Genomic DNA, 23514 nt, shown 5'->3' on the forward strand with positions numbered 1-23514 from the left:
GAGAGTTTCTCATGAGTAGGCTGGCCGTTTTTCTGGTTTTATAGTAAATCGTCAGTTGTATCCTCTGATTTTTGTCTGTAGGGATAACGTTTCTATTAACAATATCTTTCAGGACCCTTTCCTCCGTTTTATGAGCTGTGGAAAAGATGTTCCTGTAAAATAGTCTAATAGGGGGAATAGGTGTTGTGTTAGTTGTCTCTTCAGAGGTTGCATGGCTTTTCACTTTCCTTCTTATGATGTCTTCGACGAAACCATTGGAGAAGCCGTTATTGACTAGGACCTGCCTTACCCTACAGAGTTCTTCGTCGACTTGCTTCCATTCTGAGCTGTGGCTGAGAGCACGGTCGACATATGCGTTAACAACACTCCTCTTGTACCTGTCAGGGCAGTCGCTGTTGGCATTTAGGCACATTCCTATGTTTGTTTCCTTAGTGTCCCTAGTTTCCTTAGTCTACACTAAGGAAACAAACATAGGAATGTGCCTAAATGCCAACAGCGACTGCCCTGACAGGTACAAGAGGAGTGTTGTTAACGCATATGTCGACCGTGCTCTCAGCCACAGCTCAGAATGGAAGCAAGTCGACGAAGAACTCTGTAGGGTAAGGCAGGTCCTAGTCAATAACGGCTTCTCCAATGGTTTCGTCGAAGACATCATAAGAAGGAAAGTGAAAAGCCATGCAACCTCTGAAGAGACAACTAACACAACACCTATACCCCCTATTAGACTATTTTACAGGAACATCTTTTCCACAGCTCATAAAACGGAGGAAAGAGTCCTGAAAGATATTGTTAATAGAAACGTTATCCCTACAGACAAAAATCAGAGGATACAACTGACGATTTACTATAAAACCAGAAAAACGGCCAGCCTACTCATGAGAAACTCTCCAGACACAAAACAGAACGCTTTAAAAGAGACTAACGTTGTCTATGCCTTCAAATGCCCACTTGGGGACTGTAAGCTCCAAAAAAACCCAGTATATAGGCAAGACAACAACATCTCTTTCTAGGCGTTTAACGATGCATAAGCAACAGGGCTCCATTAAGGAACATATAATCTCTTCCCACAACCAAACCATCGCCAGAGAAATCCTAGTAAACAACACAGAAATCATCGATAGATACAGCGATAGCAGGCGGCTTGACGTTTGCGAGGCACTACACATCAAGAAGTCAACACCAGCAATCAACAGCCAATTATTGCACAACTATATTCTACCCACCTCAAGACTCCGCTCCAATATAGAAGCATCAAGAAATATGGACCAATAGGCTTTCTACAAACACTTCTATTCAATACCCATTGTTTGTGTTCTGTCTTGTGTTGATACTTTTAATACCCTATTAATATCCCCTCTTGTTCTGTCTTGTGTTAATGTCACATCACCCCTCCCACCTCACTCAAATGTAGATATAAAATCAGAGATACGTAAGTTCTATTCAGTTGTGTATTTGTGAACAAAAGTCTTTGAAAATGTAATAAGTTTTACGAAACGCGCCCGTGTCGCGTCAGACTAGAAATAAAAATGAATTTTGGAGAATTAATTTTTGATTTACCTCCAACAGTGAAGCGTAATGTACGAAAGATTGAGAAAATTCGTGTTAGAATTATTAATCTTACTTTTTCGGTCATATTTAATAATATATGTCTACAGGAAAGACTGCTACCAAAATATACTAATATATATATATATATATATATATATATATATATATATATATATATATATATATATATATATATATATATATATATATATATATATATATATCCTTAACTGGTGAACTACCATCCCGTGGCTTGAAGTCCTATTAAATTACCAACTAGGAGTCGACTGAGGCCTACATGCTACCTAAAATCAACCCACCGGTCGGGAGTTGACAGGTGCATCTGGGTTGACACCAGTCCATCACCTCAGGGCCCGAGGGACGGGTGGGTGACGGAGACGGTTGGGGAGACGGTTGATGTTCATGGGTGTGAGGGGAGACTCCCTCCCCGCCTGGCTCCGTTTTGGGTGTTTATTATTGTTTGGATGGTTGACTGATTACCTCCAGGAGGAGGAGGAGTGACGCCCCTTGTGTGTGAGTGACGCCCCTGATGGTGAGTGACGCCCCTGATGGTGAGTGACGCCCCTGATGGTGAGTGACGCCCCTGATGGTGAGTGACGCCCCTGATGGTTAGTGACGCCCCTGATGGTGAGTCACTGCCCCCTCCTCTGGCCTGTCTCCACCCCCTCACTTCACTCTTCACTAAACGTCACTGTGATGCTCGACGGTATCACTGCTATCACAGTCGCTGCCATCACAGTCGCCGTCATCACCACCATCACAGCCTCCCCCATCATCACCATCACAGTCACCACCATCACCACCATCACAGTCACCACCATCACAGTCGCCCCATCACCACCATCACAGTCACCACCATCACCACCATCACAGTCGCCTCCATCACCACCATCACAGTCGCCCCATCACCACCATCACAGTCACCACCATCATCACCATCACAGTCACCACCATCACAGTCGCCCCATCACCACCATCACAGTCACCACCATCACCACCATCACAGTCGCCCCCATCACCACCATCACAGTCGCCGCCATCACCACCATCACAGTCACCACCATCACAGCCTCCCCCATCACAGTCACCACCATCACAGTCGCCGCCATCACCACCATCACAGTCACCACCATCACAGCCTCCCCCATCACAGTCACCACCATCACAGTCGCCGCCATCACCACCATCACAGTCACCACCATCACAGCCTCCCCCATCACAGTCACCACCATCACAGTCACCACCATCACCACCATCACAGCCTCCCCCATCACAGTCACCACCATCACAGTCGCCCCCATCACCACCATCACAGTCGCCGCCATCACCACCACCACAGTCACCACCATCACAGCCTCCCCCATCACAGTCACCACCATCACAGTCGCCGCCATCACAGTCACCACCATCACAGTCACCACCATCACAGCCTCCCCCATCACAGTCACCACCATCACCACCATCACAGTCGCCGCCATCACCACCATCACAGTCACCACCATCACAGTCACCACCATCACAGCCTCCCCCATCACAGTCACCACCATCACAGTCACCACCATCACCACCATCACAGCCTCCCCCATCACAGTCACCACCATCACCACCATCACAGTCGCCGCCATCACCACCATCACAGTCACCACCATCACAGTCACCACCATCACAGCCTCCCCCATCACAGTCACCACCATCACAGTCACCACCATCACCACCATCACAGCCTCCCCCATCACAGTCACCACCATCACCACCATCACAGTCGTCCCATCACCACCATCACAGTCACCACCATCACCACCATCACAGTCGCCGCCATCACCACCATCACAGTCACCACCATCACAGTCACCACCATCACAGCCTCCCCCATCACAGTCACCACCATCACCACCATCACCACCATCACAGCCTCCCCCATCACCAACTCAGTATACCATTTTCCGCCACTCCCCAAAGGGTTGCAAGGGATCCATTAACCATTAAACTAACTCCTCGCACTGGCTTCAGAATGCGCGGTTTTCTTTTATTTATATATCTTTATTATTTCCTACCTCAGTAAAGGACCATAATCATCTGATGGGTTACCTACGGCATGGACACGCCCAAGGAAAAAAGGAGTTTATTTTGATTCTTAGATGTCTTCAAACAACTTCAAAAGACATAATTTAAAGACATAATTTTTGCTAATGTTCTTGAAACACTCAACTGATAATGATTTATTATCTAAGTTGGCAGGACAACTACCCAATTTCAGCCTTATAAAAATTGTTTTGAACGTGAGAGCGTCGTTCAGAAAGCCAAAACAGGACTCTTTATCGACTCGCTGTCTCTTTATTGGCTTTGCACGACGTGTATTAGACGAGCACAGTGCTGGAACTTGTAGTGAACATGTTTACAACCTGGTCAGTGCCAGAGCTAAGAGTGGTTAAGGTGGGAGAGTAGGAGAGATACAACTGGGGGACATGATCATGACATGAAACATCGTTCCTGCTGCTGGCCACCACTCTTGCTGCCACCCACCCCCTGGTTCTGCCGCCCACCGCCCCTGCTACCACCCACACCACCAACATACCATGCCACGCTCCTCCTCCCCCCTGGAGGGAGGGGGACAGCAGGCCGCTGGTCAGCCTGGGAGAGCCTCACCTGGCTTACCTGTGGCAACTTGGCAACTTTACCCTCAACTTGTGCAAGATTTTTTGCCATCGCTCCATAATAGATGGCACTTGAGTGGGAGGTGAAGCGTGTGTTGGGAGTGTATTCACCTAGTTGTGCTTACGGGGGTTGAGCTCTGCTCTTTCGGCCCGCCTTTCAACTGTCAATCAACTGTTACTAACTACTGTTTTATTTTTTTTTCACACAAACACACACACACCCCAGGAAGCAGCCCGTAGCAGCTGTCTAACTCCCAGGTACCTATTTATTGCCAGGTAACAGGGACATCAGGGTGAAGGAAACCTGCCCATTTGTTTTTTCGCCGGCTGCTGGGATCGAACCCTGGTCTCTTTAAGTCCACGAGTCTAGAGCGCTGTCCACTCAGCCAGCCAGCCCCTAATTGTGTGTGTGTGTGTATTCACCTATTTGTACTCACCTATTTGTGCTTGCGGGGTTGAGCTTTGACTCTTTGGTTCCGCCTCTCAACCGTCAATCAACTGGTGTACAAATTCCTGAGTCTACTGGGTTCTGTCATATCTAAATTTGAAACTGTGTATGGAGTCAGCCTCCACCACATCACTGCCTAATGCATTCCGTCTGTCGGGTGAGTGTTAAGTTCTCTTCTTTTCGGTAACCCCCCTCCCCCCCTGTACCAAGGGACCCATTCCGTGGGTTTACCTCCCCCTGGGGAATGGGTTCTCTAGGGACCCGGTCCCCCAAAATTACGTAAATATTCCGGTGCTAATTTTTTTACTAAAAACGCTGGAATGTTGACGGTTTGGTCGACACCGTTGTAACTGAGTGCACTTAGTGAGATAACAAGTTACTTGTCCCCTCACTCATGTCCGAGCTCTCTTCACTCATGTCTCACCTAGTTGCTCTTCCACGTCTCTTAAACCTAGTTACTCTCCCATGCTTCACTACGACCTAGCCACTCTCCCATGCCTTTCCAACCATGCCATGTGTGGGAGAATGAGCCACCTCCTTAGACTGCAATAATTGCTGAACTCCTTATATGATAAACAGCTGAGTCAAAGTGCCTACAATCTCATCCAGTTCAACATTCCTTTTAAAAGTAATCTACCTGTCACTGATATTCCTCTTCATCTGCCCCCCACTGTTCAAGTATCACACCCACCCGTCACCAAGAAAGGTAATGAGAATCTTGCTCTTCTCAAAGCTGTCACACTTGAAACAATTGCCTCCTCCATCGAGAATTTCAGATCTCACGAGCACTGTGTCTACACCGACGGCTCAGTCCAATCGTCTACTGGACAGACTGTAGCAGCATATAAGGTTTGGTAAAGAGTATGCACATAGACTTTTAATGTCAGTTTATAACCCTCTACCGCCACACAAACAACACTAGTGGAACTACAACTAGCAACTAGTATATTTAAAACTCAGGAGGAGGAATAATATTTTACGAGTTGAAGTTTGCTATTTAACACTTGAAAACTTCTGGTGTAAGATTGACAGTAAGAACCTCATATGTGGCCTGAGTGGCCAGCGAATTAGGCCACATCCTCCTGACAACGAAAACACGACAATCACCTCGACAATCCATCACTAATCACCTCGACAATCAATTACCAATCACTTCGACAACACCTCCCTCACAACACAGGTATACCACTAAGAACTCTTATAAGACCTGAGCATACATTTTCATATATTAATAAAATATGTCATTTTCTCAACAGTGCGGTAACTTAGTAAATTCGGATTTTGGATTTGTGTTCGTGAATCCGTGAAGGGGCCTGACAGCTGAGTGCACATCGCTTCGGATTCGTAGTCCTGAGGTTCCAGGTTCGATTCCCGGTGGAGGCGGAAACAAATGGGGCAGAGTGTCTTTCACCCTGATACTCTTGTTCACCTAGCAGTAAATAGGTACCTGGGAGTTAGACAGATGCTACAGGCTGCTTCCTGGGGATGTGTAACAAAAAGTAGGCCCGGTCGAGGGCCGGGCCGAAGGGACGCTAAGCCCCGAAATCATCTTAAGATAACCTCACGATAACCCATTATGTGCTCCTTCCGTTTTTGTTTCACTACAACTCGCATGATGAGCTAAAACAAGAAAAAAATCTTCAGTATAATTGTTTTAAAGTTTCTTGGGTTCCTTATCTTTAAGATGTGCAGTAATTTATTTAAAGAAATTGCGTTCAGACCAATTTACCTAATCTTTCTGCAATCATCTTCATCTTCTAGAGAAAAACTAGAGAGTTTTCTACAAGAAGTGCCGGACCAACCGGGCTGTGGTGGATATGTGAGCCTGCGGGCCGCTCCAAGCAACAAACAGCCTGGTGGACCAAACTCTCACAAGTCAAGCCTGGCCTCGGGCCGGGACTTGGGGAGTAGAAGAACTCCCAGAACCTCATCAACCAGGTATCAAGCAGTGATTGATGCTGTGGAGTGGATATAGTTGCCGAGGCTATAGTACATAGCTCCTTCATAGCGCCTTTATAATGAGACTATATACACACTTTCTGATTTGTGTACAAAATTATTACATTAAGTCTGTAATTGCCGGAGTTGGAGCAAGTTACATTTCAGTAGATGATGTCTTTCAAAACTTTGAGGCACTCTTGGAGGGGCTCATCTGCTATATTTTTTTTTAAACGTGTCATGTACATGTGTAATGTTACAGATTTGATAGGTTGAAGCTGATTACGAACCCACATATATATATATATATATATACAAATATATATATATATATTGGTGTATACTGGCAGCAGGTTTTCTTTTATGCATGTCTCATTGAATATGACAGCATATTCCGTATTTACTATTTTCTGATTTAGGGCTTAGTAGTTCACCAAAAGTCATGTTGTTTTCAAGGTGAAGAAAAAGAATTCAATAACTGAAGAATGTATTACACTTATTATAAAATCGCAAATTTTATAATTATAATTTAAAAATTATGCTCTCATATATCCAATTAACACTCATTGTTCCGTGTTCTGTCTTGTGTTTGCCAAAAGTTTGTTCACCTCATCCAAAACTGTTGCAATATATATATATATATATATATATATATATATATATATATATATATGTCGTACCTAATAGCCAGAACGCACTTCTCAGCCTACTATTCAAGGCCCGATTTGCCTAATAAGCCAAGTTTTCCTGAATTAATATATTTTCTCTAATTTTTTTCTTATGAAATGATAAAGCTACCCATTTCATTATGTATGAGGTCAATTTTTTTTTATTGGAGTTAAAATTAACGTAGATATGTGACCAAACCTAACCAACCCTACCTAACCTAACCTAACCTATCTTTATAGGTTAGGTTAGGTAGCCAAAAAAGTTAGGTTAGGTTAGGTTAGGTAGGTTAGGTAGTCGAAAAACAATTAATTCATGAAAACTTGGCTTATTATGCAAATCGGGCCTTGCATAGTAGGCTGAGAAGTGCGTTCTGGCTACTAGGTACGACATATATATATATATATATATATATATATATATATATATATATATATATATATATATATATATATATATATATATATATGTATATGTATATATATATATGTCGTACCTAGTAGCCAGAACTCACCTCTCAGCCTACTATGCAAGGCCCGATTTGCCTAATAAGCCTAGTTTTCATGAATTAATGTTTTTTCGACAACCTAACCTACCTAACCTAACCTAACCTACCGTTTTCGGCTACCTAACCTAACCTAACCTATAAAGATAGGTTAGGTTAGGTTAGGTAGGGTTGGTTAGGTTCGGTCATATATCTACGTTAATTTTAACTCCAATTAAAAAAAATTGACCTCATACATAATGAAATGGGTAGCTTTATCATTTCATAAGAAAAAAATTAGAGAAAATATAATAATTCAGTAAAACTTGGCTTATTAGGCAAATCGGGCCTCGCATAGTAGGCTGAGAAGTGAGTTCTGGCTACTAGGTACGACATATATGTATATATATATGTATATATATATATATATATATATATATATATATATATATATATATATATGTCGTACCTAGTAGCCAGAACACACTTCTCAGCCTACTATGCAAGACCCGATTTGCCTAATAAGCCAAGTTTTCATGAATTAATGTTTTTTTCGACTACCTAACCTACCTAATCTAACCTAACTTTTCCGGCTACCTAACCTAACCAACCTATAGATTATTGTGACTCATCGCCTGCTAACCTCTAAAGATAGGTTAGGTTAGGTTAGGTTAGGTAGGGTTGGTTAGGTTCGGTCATATATCTACGTTAATTTTAACTCCAATAAAAAAAATTGACCTCATACATAATGAAATGGGTAGCTTTATCATTTCATATGAAAAAAAATTGAGAAAATATATTAATTCAGGAAAACTTGGCTTATTAGGCAAATCGGGCCTTGCATAGTAGGCCGAGAAGTGCGTTCTGGCTACTAGGTACGACATATATATATATATTATTAAATATGACCGAAAAAGTAAGATTAATAATTCTAACACGAATTTTCTCAATCTTTCGTACATTACGCTTCACTGTTGGAGGTAAATCAAAAATCAATTCTCCAAAATTCATTTTTATTTCTAGTCTGACGCGACACGGGCGCGTTTCGTAAAACTTATTACATTTTCAAAGACTTTAGTTCACAAATACACAACTGAATAGAACTTACGTATCTCCGATTTTATATCTACATTTGAGTGAGGTGGAAGGGGTGATGTGGCATTAACACAAGACAGAACAAAATGTGGTATTAATAGGGTATTAATTTCATCAACACAAGACAGAACAAGGGTATTAATAGGGTATTAATTTCATCAACACAAGACAGAACACGAAACAATGGATATTGAATAGAAGTGTTTGTAGAAAGCCTATTGGTCCATATTTCTTGATGCTTCTATATTGGAGCGGAGTCTTGAGGTGGGTAGAATATAGTTGTGCAATAATTGGCTGTTGATTGCTGGTGTTGACTTCTTGATGTGTAGTGCCTCGCAAACGTCAAGCCGCCTGCTATCGCTGTATCTATCGATGATTTCTGTGTTGTTTACTAGGATTTCTCTGGCGATGGTTTGGTTGTGGGAAGAGATTATATGTTCCTTAATGGAGCCCTGTTGCTTATGCATCGTAAAACGCCTAGAAAGAGATGTTGTTGTCTTGCCTATATACTGGGTTTTTTGGAGCTTACAGTCCCCAAGTGGGCATTTGAAGGCATAGACGACGTTAGTCTCTTTTAAAGCGTTCTGTTTTGTGTCTGGAGAGTTTCTCATGAGTAGGCTGGCCGTTTTTCTGGTTTTATAGTAAATCGTCAGTTGTATCCTCTGATTTTTGTCTGTAGGGATAACGTTTCTATTAACAATATCTTTCAGGACCCTTTCCTCCGTTTTATGAGCTGTGGAAAAGAAGTTCCTGTAAAATAGCCTAATAGGGGGTATAGGTGTTGTGTTAGTTGTCTCTTCAGAGGTTGCATGGCTTTTCACTTTCCTTCTTATGATGTCTTCGACGAAACCATTGGAGAAGCCGTTATTGACTAGGACCTGCCTTACCCTACAGAGTTCTTCGTCGACTTGCTTCCATTCTGAGCTGTGGCTGAGAGCACGGTCGACATATGCGTTAACAACACTCCTCTTGTACCTGTCTGGGCAGTCGCTGTTGGCATTTAGGCACATTCCTATGTTTGTTTCCTTAGTGTAGACTGCAGTGTGGAAACCTCCGCCCTTTTCCATGACTGTTACATCTAGAAAGGGCAGCTTCCCATCCTTTTCCATCTCGTAAGTGAAACGCAGCACGGAACTCTGCTCAAATGCCTCCTTCAGCTCCTGCAGATGTCTGACATCAGGTACCTGTGTAAAAATGTCGTCAACATACCTGCAGTATATGGCCGGTTTCAAGTTCATGTCGACTAAGACTTTTTGCTCGATGGTACCCATGTAGAAGTTTGCAAACAGGACACCTAGGGGAGAACCCATGGCGACCCCATCTACTTGCTTATACATGTGCCCATCCGGGCTCAAGAAGGGTGCCTCTTTAGTACAAGCTTGGAGTAGTTTCCTCAGAATATTTTCTGGTATGTCAAGAGGAGTACAGGCTGGATCACGATACACTCTGTCGGCTATCATTCCGATTGTCTCGTCCACAGGTACGTTGGTAAACAGCGATTCTACGTCCAACGAGGCTCTTATCCCTGTGGCCCGTGTGCCCCGCAGTAAGTCAACAAATTCCTTTGGAGACTTCAGGCTGAAGGCGCAAGGAACATAAGGAGTCAGCAGGCCGTTGAGTCGCTTCGCCAGTCTGTACGTGGGTGTGGGTATCTGGCTAATGATTGGCCGAAGTGGGTTTCCAGGCTTGTGCGTTTTGACATTTCCATACGCATATCCAGGTTTATATTCCTCAATGATCTTTGGCAGGTGGAGTCCGGATTTCTTGGCGTTCACAGTTTCGATCAGTTTGTTGACCTTTGCTTTTAATTCGGCTGTAGTGTCCTTCGTTACCCTTTGGAACTTAGTTTGGTCAGAGAGTATGATGTTCATTTTCGCCAGATATTCGTCTTTTTTAAGAATGACATATATTGGCGACTTGTCACCTCTCCTGACAACTATCTCCTTGTTCTCACGAAGGCTTTTAGCTGCCATCATACTCTCTGACGGAAAAGAAACGGAAAAGGGCGGAGGTTTCCACACTGCAGTCTACACTAAGGAAACAAACATAGGAATGTGCCTAAATGCCAACAGCGACTGCCCAGACAGGTACAAGAGGAGTGTTGTTAACGCATATGTCGACCGTGCTCTCAGCCACAGCTCAGAATGGAAGCAAGTCAACGAAGAACTCTGTAGGGTAAGGCAGGTCCTAGTCAATAACGGCTTCTCCAATGGTTTCGTCGAAGACATCATAAGAAGGAAAGTGAAAAGCCATGCAACCTCTGAAGAGACAACTAACACAACACCAATACCCCCTATTAGACTATTTTACAGGAACTTCTTTTCCACAGCTCATAAAACGGAGGAAAGGGTCCTGAAAGATATTGTTAATAGAAACGTTATCCCTACAGACAAAAATCAGAGGATACAACTGACGATTTACTATAAAACCAGAAAAACGGCCAGCCTACTCATGAGAAACTCTCCAGACACAAAACAGAACGCTTTAAAAGAGAGTAACGTCGTCTATGCCTTCAAATGCCCACTTGGGGACTGTAAGCTCCAAAAAACCCAGTATATAGGCAAGACAACAACATCTCTTTCTAGGCGTTTAACGATGCATAAGCAACAGGGCTCCATTAAGGAACATATAATCTCTTCCCACAACCAAACCATCGCCAGAAAAATCCTAGTAAACAACACAGAAATCATCGATAGATACAGCGATAGCAGGCGGCTTGACGTTTGCGAGGCACTACACATCAAGAAGTCAACACCAGCAATCAACAGCCAATTATTGCACAACTATATTCTACCCACCTCAAGACTCCGCTCCAATATAGAAGCATCAAGAAATATGGACCAATAGGCTTTCTACAAACACTTCTATTCAATATCCATTGTTTCGTGTTCTGTCTTGTGTTGATGAAATTAATACCCTATTAATACCCTTGTTCTGTCTTGTGTTGATGAAATTAATACCCTATTAATACCACATTTTGTTCTGTCTTGTGTTAATGCCACATCACCCCTTCCACCTCACTCAAATGTAGATATAAAATCGGAGATACGTAAGTTCTATTCAGTTGTGTATTTGTGAACTAAAGTCTTTGAAAATGTAATAAGTTTTACGAAACGCGCCCGTGTCGCGTCAGACTAGAAATAAAAATGAATTTTGGAGAATTGATTTTTGATTTACCTCCAACAGTGAAGCGTAATGTACGAAAGATTGAGAAAATTCGTGTTAGAATTATTAATCTTACTTTTTCGGCCATATTTAATAATATATGTCTACAGGAAAGACTGCTACCAAAATATACTAATATATATATATATATATATATATATATATATATATATATATATATATATATATATATATATATATATATATATATATATATACATATATATATATGTCGTACCTAGTAGCCAGAACTCACTTCTCAGCCTACTATTCAAGGCCCGATTTGCCTAATAAGCCAAGTTTTCATGAATTAATGTTTTTTCGTCTACCTAACCTACCTAACCTAACCTAACCTAGCTTTTTTTGGCTACCTAACCTAACCTTACCTATATATATAGGTTAGGTTAGGTTAGGTAGGGTTGGTTAGGTTCAGTCATATATATACGTTAATTTTAACTCCAATAAAAAAAAATTGACCTCATACATAGTGAAAAGGGTAGCTTTATCATTTCATAAGAAAAAAATTATAGTAAATATATTAATTCAGGAAAACTTGGCTTATTAGGCAAATCGGGCCTTGAATAGTAGGCTGAGAAGTGAGTTCTGGCTACTAGGTACGACATATATATATATATATATATATATATATATATATATATATATATATATATATATATATATATATATAATGTCGTACCTAGTAGCCAGAACGCACTTCTGAGCCTACTATGCAAGGCCCGATTTGCCTAATAAGCCAAGTTTTCATGAATTAATTGTTTTTCGACTACCTAACCTACCTAACCTAACCTAACCTAACTTTTTCGGCTACCATACCTAACCTAACCTATAAAGATAGGTTAGGTAAGGTTAGGTAGGGTTGGTTAGGTTCGGTCATATATCTACGTTAATTTTAACTCCAATAAAGAAAAATTGACCTCATACATAATGAAATGGTTAGCTTTATCATTTCATAAGAAAAAAATTAGAGAAAATATATTAATTCACGAAAACTTGGCTTATTAGGCAAATCGGGCCTTGCATAGTAGGCTGAGAAGTGCGTTCTGGCTACTAGGTACGACATATATATATATATATATATATATATATATATATATATATATATATATATATATATATATATATATATATATATATATATATACATATATGTATATATATATATATATATTGGTAGTAGTCTTTCTTGTAAACATATGTTGTTGAATATGACCGAAAGGGTAAAATTAATGATTCTAACACGAATATTCTCAATATTTCTTACGATTTTCTTCACTGTTGGGGTAATTGAAAAATTAACTCTCCAAAGTTCATTTTCTCATTTTTATTTATGGTCTGACGCCTAAAAGCGTTTCACAAGGACTTCTCACATTTTCAATGACAGGTTTTTACACATATCATTTCATGCTTATATTCGTTTTTGGGTGAAGTGATATGACAAATGTTTTTGAGTTAGGTGACAAAAAACAAAACGCAAAACAATGGGTATATTGCATATTTGCTGCTTCAATATTGCTCCTGCTGCTTCTATGTTGAAGCGGGTAGAATATAGTTATGTGTTAATTGGCTGTTGATTGCTGGTGTTGACTCTTTGATGTGTAGGACCTCGCTGATGTCGAGCCGCCTCCTATCCCTGTATCTATCACTTATTTCTGTGTTGCTTGTTAAGATTTCTCTGGTGATGGTCTGGTTGTGTGAGGAGATTATATGTTCCTTGATGGAGCCCTGTTGTTTGCGCATTGTTAATCGTCTTGAAAGAGACGTTGTTGTCTTGTCTATATATTGAGATCTTTCTGGCTTACAGTCCCCAAGTGGGCATGTGAAGTCATAGACGATGCTGGTTTCTTTCAAGGCGTTCTGTTTGTTGTCTTGAGACACCCATATTATATTTGGTGTCTGGAGACACTAATTATGAAACACACACTATTAGGCTAGATTTTTTAGGTTTGGTTATGTAAATATGGTATATTATTCTCAAACATGAAACTCTAAAACCAGTTGAATATCTTCTAGAATTTCATTTACATAAAACCAAATTCTTCTAACCGTTTTAGAGAAAAATAATTAAATACAGACTTTTTATATTTTAAACCAATGATTTATAATACAATATATTTAAAATTTGAGGATATTCACTGTTTAGGACAAAGGTTTACTTGCCTGTTTACAAGCAAGCTATTATAGGAACCGTGAAATGCTTTCAGACTATCAGATATATAGATAATTATCCAGGTGTTTAACCTGGCTGGCAGATTGGTCATTCGAATCACTTTACCCTGAGAATGGAAGGAGTTTCTAATAGGGACCCCTCTGGTTAGACCGTTTATCGAGGTCAAATTTCTTTTAAATGTTTATTAGTTTTGTCTACTTTTTCCTGAAAACGTTTATCCAGATATAGGTGGCAGCCAGTGCTCAGAATCGTCGTGGGAAGTCATTACGTCACCGTGGCATGCTGTTCCCGTTTGAATTCTGATGACTCCGAAAAGCCTGTGTTCGTCACGTACCCCAGTGCATTCACCCTGCAAAGTTGGGTGAGGCTATCCCCTAGCGTCTGGCTTCCAACTTTGGACAAACATACATTGTCTCTTACCGATATAGATTACCTTAAAGGTTCAATTGGTGCTTTGTCTTTCCCTGTTCGCTATATTTGTTTAAAATATGTAACTGAAACACACACACACACACACACACACACACACACACACACACACACACACACACACACACACACACACATAGCCGATTGCCGAGCGGACAGCACGCTGGACACGTGATCCTGTGGTCCCAGGTTCGATCCCGGGCGCCGGTGAGAAACGATGGATAGAGCTTCTTTCACCCTATGTCCCTGTTACCTAGCAGTAAATAGGTACCTGGGAGTTAGTCAGCTGTCACGGGCTGCTTCGTGGTGTGTGTGTGTGTGTGGTGTGAAAAAAAATTGTAGTTGTAGTAGTAGAAACAGTTGAGAGGCGGGCCGAAAGAGCAGAGCTCAACCCCCGCAAGCACAACTAGGTGAATACACACACACACACACACATACATACACACACACACACACACACACACACACATACATACACACACACACACAAACACACACACACACACACACACACACACACACACACACACATACACACACACACACACACACACACACACACACACACACACACACACACACATACACATACACACACACACACACACACACACATACACACACACACACACACATACACACACACACACACACACACACACACACACACACACACACACACACACACACACACACACGTACACACGTTCCAATAAATTAGGTCCTAAAAACCAGACCAAAAAACACGTACATAATACTTTACCATTACAAAAGAGACCTTTTCCACGCAATTCAATTTTCACGACCCATTTGTATCCTTTCTGGGAGAATTTTATCACCGACTTACTCCGAATTGACTTTGAAAGAATGAAAGAATTACTGTGAGGCTTCATTCTATAATACGATTCTAGTGTTCACTATCTCACCTCTGGATTCTAGCAAAGGTCAGAGCAACATCGCACGAGGGAGTCTTAATTAATTATATTACCAAAAGAGCAATCACATGACATTAATCTTTTTATCGGTAGTCATCAATATTCCTGAACAGCTTGTAACTGAGTCGGCTGTATTTTACTGTGCTGTTGGAGATCTTGTATCTGGATGGGTGGTGGTGGTGCTGGTGGTGGTGGTGGTGATGGGGGGTTGTGGTGGTGGTGACGGCACTGCTGGTGATATTGTTGGGGGTAACAGTTTTAGTTTTGACAGTGTTGTACTGTTGCTGTGGTGGGGGTCACTGTTTTTTGTTGCCTGTACAGCAGTGTTGAGAGAAGAAATGTGCCCCGTGTTCTTAAAGGGGGACTCTAGTGTACGTGTAAGTCATATATATCAGTGGTAACCATCGCTCATACATGTGCTTCTGTCCTCCACAGACAGGGCTAGAGGTCTGTACTCGTACATAGGGATGCAGTGTGGTAATGAGCTTCTAACCAAAGATGGTAATTAAAATGCATTTCAACCTCAAGCTATAATTATATACCATATATTATATTATTGCTTCATTACATAGTCTTGGGTGCAGCTCCAGTAAATCAAGTGCTCCAGTATTCAGATAATATAAACAGAGTTTAGAATATCTCGCCTCAGGGAGGCGAAAGTCATGCAATATATAAAACCAGAGGCCCATAGCTCTAACAACTGCACTATGGGTGACCTCAATAAGGAAGGATCCCAGAGATGCCCCAACTTATATCCTACTAGAACTTTCTGCCTTCCCTGGGGCACTACTGAGTATTGAGGTGTTTGGGCAATTCACTTCCTAGTCATGCAAATTGCCAACCACAATAACGTGGACAACATTTCATTCACTGGGACCATGAGAGCCTCGAACCCAGGATAACCCAGGATATTGTTGATTTCGGTGAGATTACCACATTTTTGGATTAGAATTACTCGAGCCATTTTAAGAATATCTGTACCGAGTCTGAGCTCAAGGGATTTATTGAATGCTCTGACTGGAGATAAAAAGCTTGAAGCTTTTTATTTTATAAAATAGGGTTGGTATCTCCGAAAGGTTGCTTGATTTAGTTTTATGAGTGGATTACATCAATAATATCCGAGGAATTTGTTGGGGGATAAGTAGAAAGACTCGGGATAGCTGCCAGAGGTAGTCACATATATATTTGTTTGGGAAGCTGAGATCTTATCTGGAAGGGATGTGCCGATGGATGAGATGAAACTGTTGAATTTAGTGGACGCTTCTAAATTCCTCCATTTCCAGTTAGTAATATTGTTTTAATTCAAGTTCGTTTAAACGTTAATATTTGAGAAATAGTGATCAATGTTTTTTCATGTTACCATTTATTTGATTAAAATTTAGTTTTATTATAGGTTGTTATTGATTTGTTATTATCTTAGGAAACATTGAGTATTTCTTGTAAAAAAAAAACACCTGGGAATGGCCCTATTCTGGCTTTCTTCTTATATTCATGTTTTTATTGATTTAAGTGTCCCTTTAGTAACCCAAGGGTTGTTAGTCCTTTATATTGTGACTGTAAGTAATTATACCAGAAGTTTGTGTTGAGGCTGCTAGTCCAAATGTAGTTAAGAGCAGTCATCTACACCCGGCAACCAGGAGGCCTGGTCGACGACCGGGCCGAGGGGACGCTAAGCCCCGGAAGCACCTCAAGGTAACCTCAAGGTAACCCCTCCCCCACCCCGTCCCCCATTAAAACCAATAATAGTTCGATCGAATTCACGTCAAACCCCATTCAGGGATCAAGGACAAGTGAGAGCAAGGGCCGAATTCACGTTTAAGAAGAGCAAAAGCTCACAAGAAGTCAAAGTGTAACCAAAGATTAACTCCAAGAAAACCCAAACAACATTGCTTCTTAAAAGCAAAATGACGACATTTGAGTGTAAAGATAACTCGCCTGACCCCCACGACCAGTCCCAGGCAAGCCAGACAACATCTCACAGCAAAGCCAGTACGAGTCCCGAACCCGGTGCCATACCTAGCGAGCTGACGCTGCCTAAGCGTGCCAGGGGTAGTTATCAGGGTTATGGTTATCCTGGCTCCCGCTATCCAGGCTCAAGGACCTCCTAATTGGCCCCTGCTTAAGGTCGATGTTGGGGCTAAGCCAAGGGGTATTATCAGGCCACTTAGAGCATTAGGTCATGAGAATCATGGATGATATGACTTTACCACAGTCTGGTCCAGGGTGTGGCGTGCTGTTGGTGTGGCCACGAGTGATGGTGTGGCCACGAGTGATGGTGTGGCCACGAGTGATGGTGTGGCTACGAGTGATGGTGTGGCCACCAGTTGGGCACCGTGAATTTACTCACACAAGAACACGATACCAACAATAACAGATTACTAGATCAATATAATTCACTATCAAATCTTAAACGTCATAAACGCCACGTAGTGAAGGGCTCCGGCCAGGTGACCATAGTCGGCACAGGTAACAAGCAGACTCTGGGATCAGGCAGTTCAAGCATCAAGTGCTTGCAATGGATCAGAACGGGACTTGAAACTACCTGTAAAGACCTGAAACTACTTTGGGACTTGAAAACTACTTAAATCCGACCAAGGGACGGAACTTTTAAGGAGGCAGAAAACTTTCAATTGCTCCTGAACGTTTTCGTTAAGTCACACAACGGAAATAATTTCTAACAAGTTTAATTTTTTTTACTAGTAAAACAGATAATTATTTGTAAACAGAATAATGACTTTCACTATTGTAAGATCAGCAAGATATAATAATATTTATGGAAGAATGCTTCGGATAGGGGAGAGAGTGCATGGGATAGACACAGAGAATGTTTGGGATAGAGAGAGAACGTAGGATAGAAACAGAGAATGTTTGGGATAGAGACAGAACATGGGATAGAAACAGAGAATGTTTGGGATAGAGACAGAACGTGGGATAGAAACAGAGAATGTTTGGGATAGAGACAGAACGTGGGATAGAGACAGAACATGGAATAGAAAATGGGAAACCGTATGACCAAGGAAGAGAGAAAACGGCGCTTAGACCAATAACGACTTTAGATTATTCCATCAGAACGTAAACGGAATCTAATTCAGGGATCGTAATTGCGTCGCCCTCGAAAGAATTCAGAAACTAACGAACAGAGACAATATCGGGCGGCAGACTCTATCAGCGGGGAGATCACAGCTCCCTGAATCACGTCGGTAATATCAATTAAAGCTCCACTGAGCAAATTCCCCGCCAGAAAAAAAGGAATTGCAGGGAATTCGTTGTAATTTTGAGGGTTAAAACAGGGGTCATTAAGTCTAACTTTGCTGGATAAAAACATGCAGCGGGATTCACGGTGAGTAAGTTAGGCGGACACACTCTTATTCATTGGGAAAGTCATACTCATGCTCATACTCACTGCGGAAACTCATACGCACTTTGAGAGAACTCGCAATCACTCTGCAGGAACCCACACTTTGAGAACGCACACACTCACGCGCACGCAGACTCACTGAGAGAACCCAAACTCACTCACTCAGAGCCTCGGTGATTCCGAGGATCAACGTCCCCGCGGCCCGGTCTCCTGGTTGGTCGTCTCGTCAATCAAGCTGTTGGACGCGGCTGCTTGCAGCCTGACATATGAATCACAGCTTGATTGATCAGGCATCCTTTAGAGGTGTTTGTCATCCTTTGAATACTGTGAGTTATGCCCCTTATGTGTAGTGGAAGCGTGTTGAACAGTCTCGGGCCTCTGATGTTGATACAGTTCTCTCTCTCAGAGTACCTGTTGCACCTCTACTTTTCATCGATGATAGTTTGCACATCCTGCCATGCCTCCTGTGGTCTCATGTGGTGTTATTTTCTTGTGTAGACTCGGAACCCTTCCCTCTGATATTTTCAAAGTGTAAATTATTATGCATCTCTCACGCCTGCACCGTAGAGAATATAAATATAATATTAATCGGTCCCAATAATTTAAATGTTTTATGCTCTCAATATTGTAGAGGCCTCTACAGGCGTATACAATATATCCAACCATCTTGTAATATAAGACCTTTGTGAGTTGGATGGGAGACGTATCCTATGTTACATTAATATACGTCCTGTGAAATCTCACAGGCAGTCAGTCGTGTAAATTCTCAATTTCCTGTGAAAGTGACTCCATTACTTAATTGATATTGATATTGTCAAGTAAATGGTGAAATAAAAGGCAAGCCATATTTCTGAATCATCATACAAATAAATGCCAATCTCCAATTTGTGAATGATTGCTTGTATGATATCTTATGATCTTGGATGTATTCTAAAATCATACTGTGCAAGAGAGAGGGGGAAAGGCAGATGCTGAGGTGCCTTTCACTTTCTTACTTATCCTACAGTTAAGTTTATGATTTCAATGGATGAATTTATTAGAGGTTATCATCGTTTAACTGTTGGAGAGACAATTCCATTTTTCTTTAGTTTATCCTTCACTCCTAAATCTCCATCTCAGTAAATCCCCCACTTTTCCTTCCACTAACACTCTCCTCTTTCCCTTCTGTTAATCTCTTTCTCTTCTCTTGTTCTCTTCTTCGTATCTTTCCCTTTCCGCTTCTGGCTCTCTTCTTCGCTCTGTCTACCTCTCCCAAACCGTCACTCTCCCTGGTTATACACTTTGGCCCAGAGATAAAACACCATGGCTCGTTAGACTACTCAAAATACATATGTATATATGTATTTTGCATAGGCCTAGGCTTATTTAAGTTTGTCTTAGCTTCATTTATTTTCAAATAATTCCTTACCAGTCAGTACACTACCATCTAAAAGCTAAGAACGTACGAATTCTGACTATTGGCGATAGTCGCAATAGATACTATCTAAAGAGGAGGATGCATGGGTTGCAACTTGTGCATGTAAAATGACTGTACTTGTGTTCTCTGTGCAGATATATCCCTAAAGATGTCACGTTGTTGACATCTTTAGACAGGTTGACATCTTTGGTATACCCAGGTGTATGAAATGTTTATTTATATAGTAGTGTGGATGACAATCTATATGACGTAGTCGTGGATCACTAATTCCTCTGAGCTTCAGTAGTAGTCAGGGAAAGTCGCAGATTTCAGTTTGGCAGCAGTTAGTTGTGTCTGGGATCTTTCCTTATTATGATTACTGGTAGCAAAGTCGATAGAGCTTCTGCCTCACGCTCGTGGGGTCGGCGATTCGAGTCTTCAAGTGAATAATATATATATATATATATATATATATATATATATATATATATATATATATATATATATATATATATATATATATATATATATATGTGTGTGTATGTGTCTGTGTGTGTGTGTGTGTGTGTGTACTCACCTAGTTGTGTTTGCGGGGGTTGAGCTCTGGCTCTTTGGTCCCGCCTCTCAACCGGCAATCAACAGGTATACAGGTTCCTGAGCCTGTCGGGCTCTATCATATCTACACTTGAAACTGTGTATGGAGTCAGCCTCCACCACATCACTTCCTATTGCATTGCATTTGTCAACCACTCTGACACTAAAAGAGTTCTTACTAATATCTCTGTGGCTCATTTGGGCACTCAGTTTCCACCTGTGTGTGTGTGTGTGTGTGTGTGTACTCACCTATTTGTACTCACCTATTTGTGCTTGCGGGGGTTGAGCTTTGGCTCTTTGGTCCCGCCTCTCAACTGTCAATCAACTGGTGTACAGATTCCTGAGCCTACTGGGCTCCATCATATCTACATTTAAAACTGTGTATGGAGTCAGCCTCCACCACATCATGTCAACCACTCTGACACTAAAAAAGTTCTTACTAATATCTCTGTGGCTCATGTGAGTACTCAGTTTCCACCTGTGTCCCCTTGTTCGCGTCCCACCAGTGTTGAATAGTTTATCCTTGTTTACCCGGTCGATTCCTCTGAGGATTTTGTAGGTTGTGATCATGTCTCCCCTTACTCTTCTGTCTTCCAGTGTCGTGAGGTGCATTTCCCGCAGCCTGTGTGTGTGTGTGTGTGTGTGTGTGTGTGTGTGTGTGTGTGTGTGTGTGTGTGTGTGTGTGTGTGTGTGTGTAAACAAAATCAGAGTCGCAATTCCAATCAGCGAAGGCACCACAGAATATGAGAAATAGGCAAAAAAAGAAAATCGACGAGTGAAAATAAAAGAGAAAAAGAGAGAGAGAGAGAGAGAGAGAGAGAGAGAGAGAGAGAGAGAGAGAGAGAGAGAGAGAGAGAGAGAGACACTTGGCAGGAGCTGGAGGCGATCTCTCCTCCAAGTGCCGGCGTGTCTTGCAAAGTTAAATGGGCTTGTGTTGATCTTTTGCACGGGGCCGTCGACTCTCTGGAAGGTCAATTTTGAGCCCAAAGGGAAGACGGAGGAGGATGAGGAGAATAACTAGGAGAGAAAGAAAAGGAAGATAGCAAGAATAGGAAGAGGTACAAGTAGACGCCACGAAGGAAGATATTGTTGAAAAAATGAGGAGAAATAAAAGAACGAAGAGAAACGTGGAAGAGACGGCTTGAGGAGGAGGACAACAGAATAAAGTAGAATTAAATAGTGACCCAAGATCCGGAATCACAGAATAAAGATCAGGGCAAATGAGAAGACTGAATAATGGAAAACAAAGAGAGTAAAAATAAAAAAGGGAGTTGGAAAAAGGAACAAAAACTAGGACACGATGTAGGTGACTTAACGATTGGGAAAGAAGAGAGAGAGAGAGAGAGAGAGAGAGAGAGAGAGAGAGAGAGAGAGAGAGAGAGAGAGAGAGAGAGAGAGAGAGACCCCTGGCGATCAGGGATGCAGCAGCTCTTCAAGGAGTGGAGAAGGTGAAGGAAATGCCTAGTCTGAGAAGACACTGGTAAAACACATACGAAGAATTTTATATGAACGGAGGATTTCAAGATGTCAGGATTTTTCAGAATACGTCATTTTCCTTGTGGCTCTTTTCTCAACAGCTGATTTCCAAACGGGTATATGTTTATCTTCTATGCATTTTGTACCTTTACCTATATATAAAAAAACATACATTTGCTTATATATATAATGTATGTGCTTGTAATGTTTGAGATTAAGATTGCAGAGAAACTAGTAGAATATAGGAGCTTACAGACGACCCAGGAAGATACAGAAGCTTACAGACGACCCAGGAAGATACAGGACCTTACAGACGACCCAGGAAGATACAGAAGCTTACAGACGACCCAGGAAGATACAGGACCTTACAGACGACCCAGGAAGATACAGAAGCTTACAGACGACCCAGGAAGATACAGAAGCTTACAGACGACCCAGGAAGATACAGGACCTTACAGACGACCCAGGAAGATACAGAAGCTTACAGACGACCCAGGAAGATACAGAAGCTTACAGACGACCCAGGAAGATACAGGACCTTACAGACGACCCAGGAAGATACAGAAGCTTACAGACGACCCAGGAAGATACAGAAGCTTACAGACGACCCAGGAAGATACAGGACCTTACAGACGACCCAGGAAGATACAGAAGCTTACAGACGACCCAGGAAGATACAGAAGCTTACAGACGACCCAGGAAGATACAGGACCTTACAGACGACCCAGGAAGATACAGAAGCTTACAGACGACCCAGGAAGATACAGGACCTTACAGACGACCCAGGAAGATACAGGACCTTACAGACGACCCAGGAAGATGCCAAAGCTTAGAATGAAACCTTGCAGATAATGCCAAGAATAAAAGCAACAGGCACATTAACCACATCACTCGTCACTGACATGAATAAGTTAAACATAAATAAAAACATTGACTTTCAACCAAGAAATAAACAATAAACCACGAACTATAAGGAACAGAGGACTCAAAGGAAAACATAACTAAGGATAAAGAATCTCCAATAAGACGTAGAGACGGTGTAAGAGAGAAGGAAGAACGAAGAGAAATTATGTCTAGGAGAAAAAGTCTGAAGAGTAGGAAAGTGGAGGAATCTGCGAG

The sequence above is a fragment of the Procambarus clarkii genome, chromosome 68 (assembly GCF_040958095.1).
Source record: "Procambarus clarkii isolate CNS0578487 chromosome 68, FALCON_Pclarkii_2.0, whole genome shotgun sequence".
Lineage (NCBI taxonomy): Eukaryota > Metazoa > Arthropoda > Malacostraca > Decapoda > Cambaridae > Procambarus > Procambarus clarkii.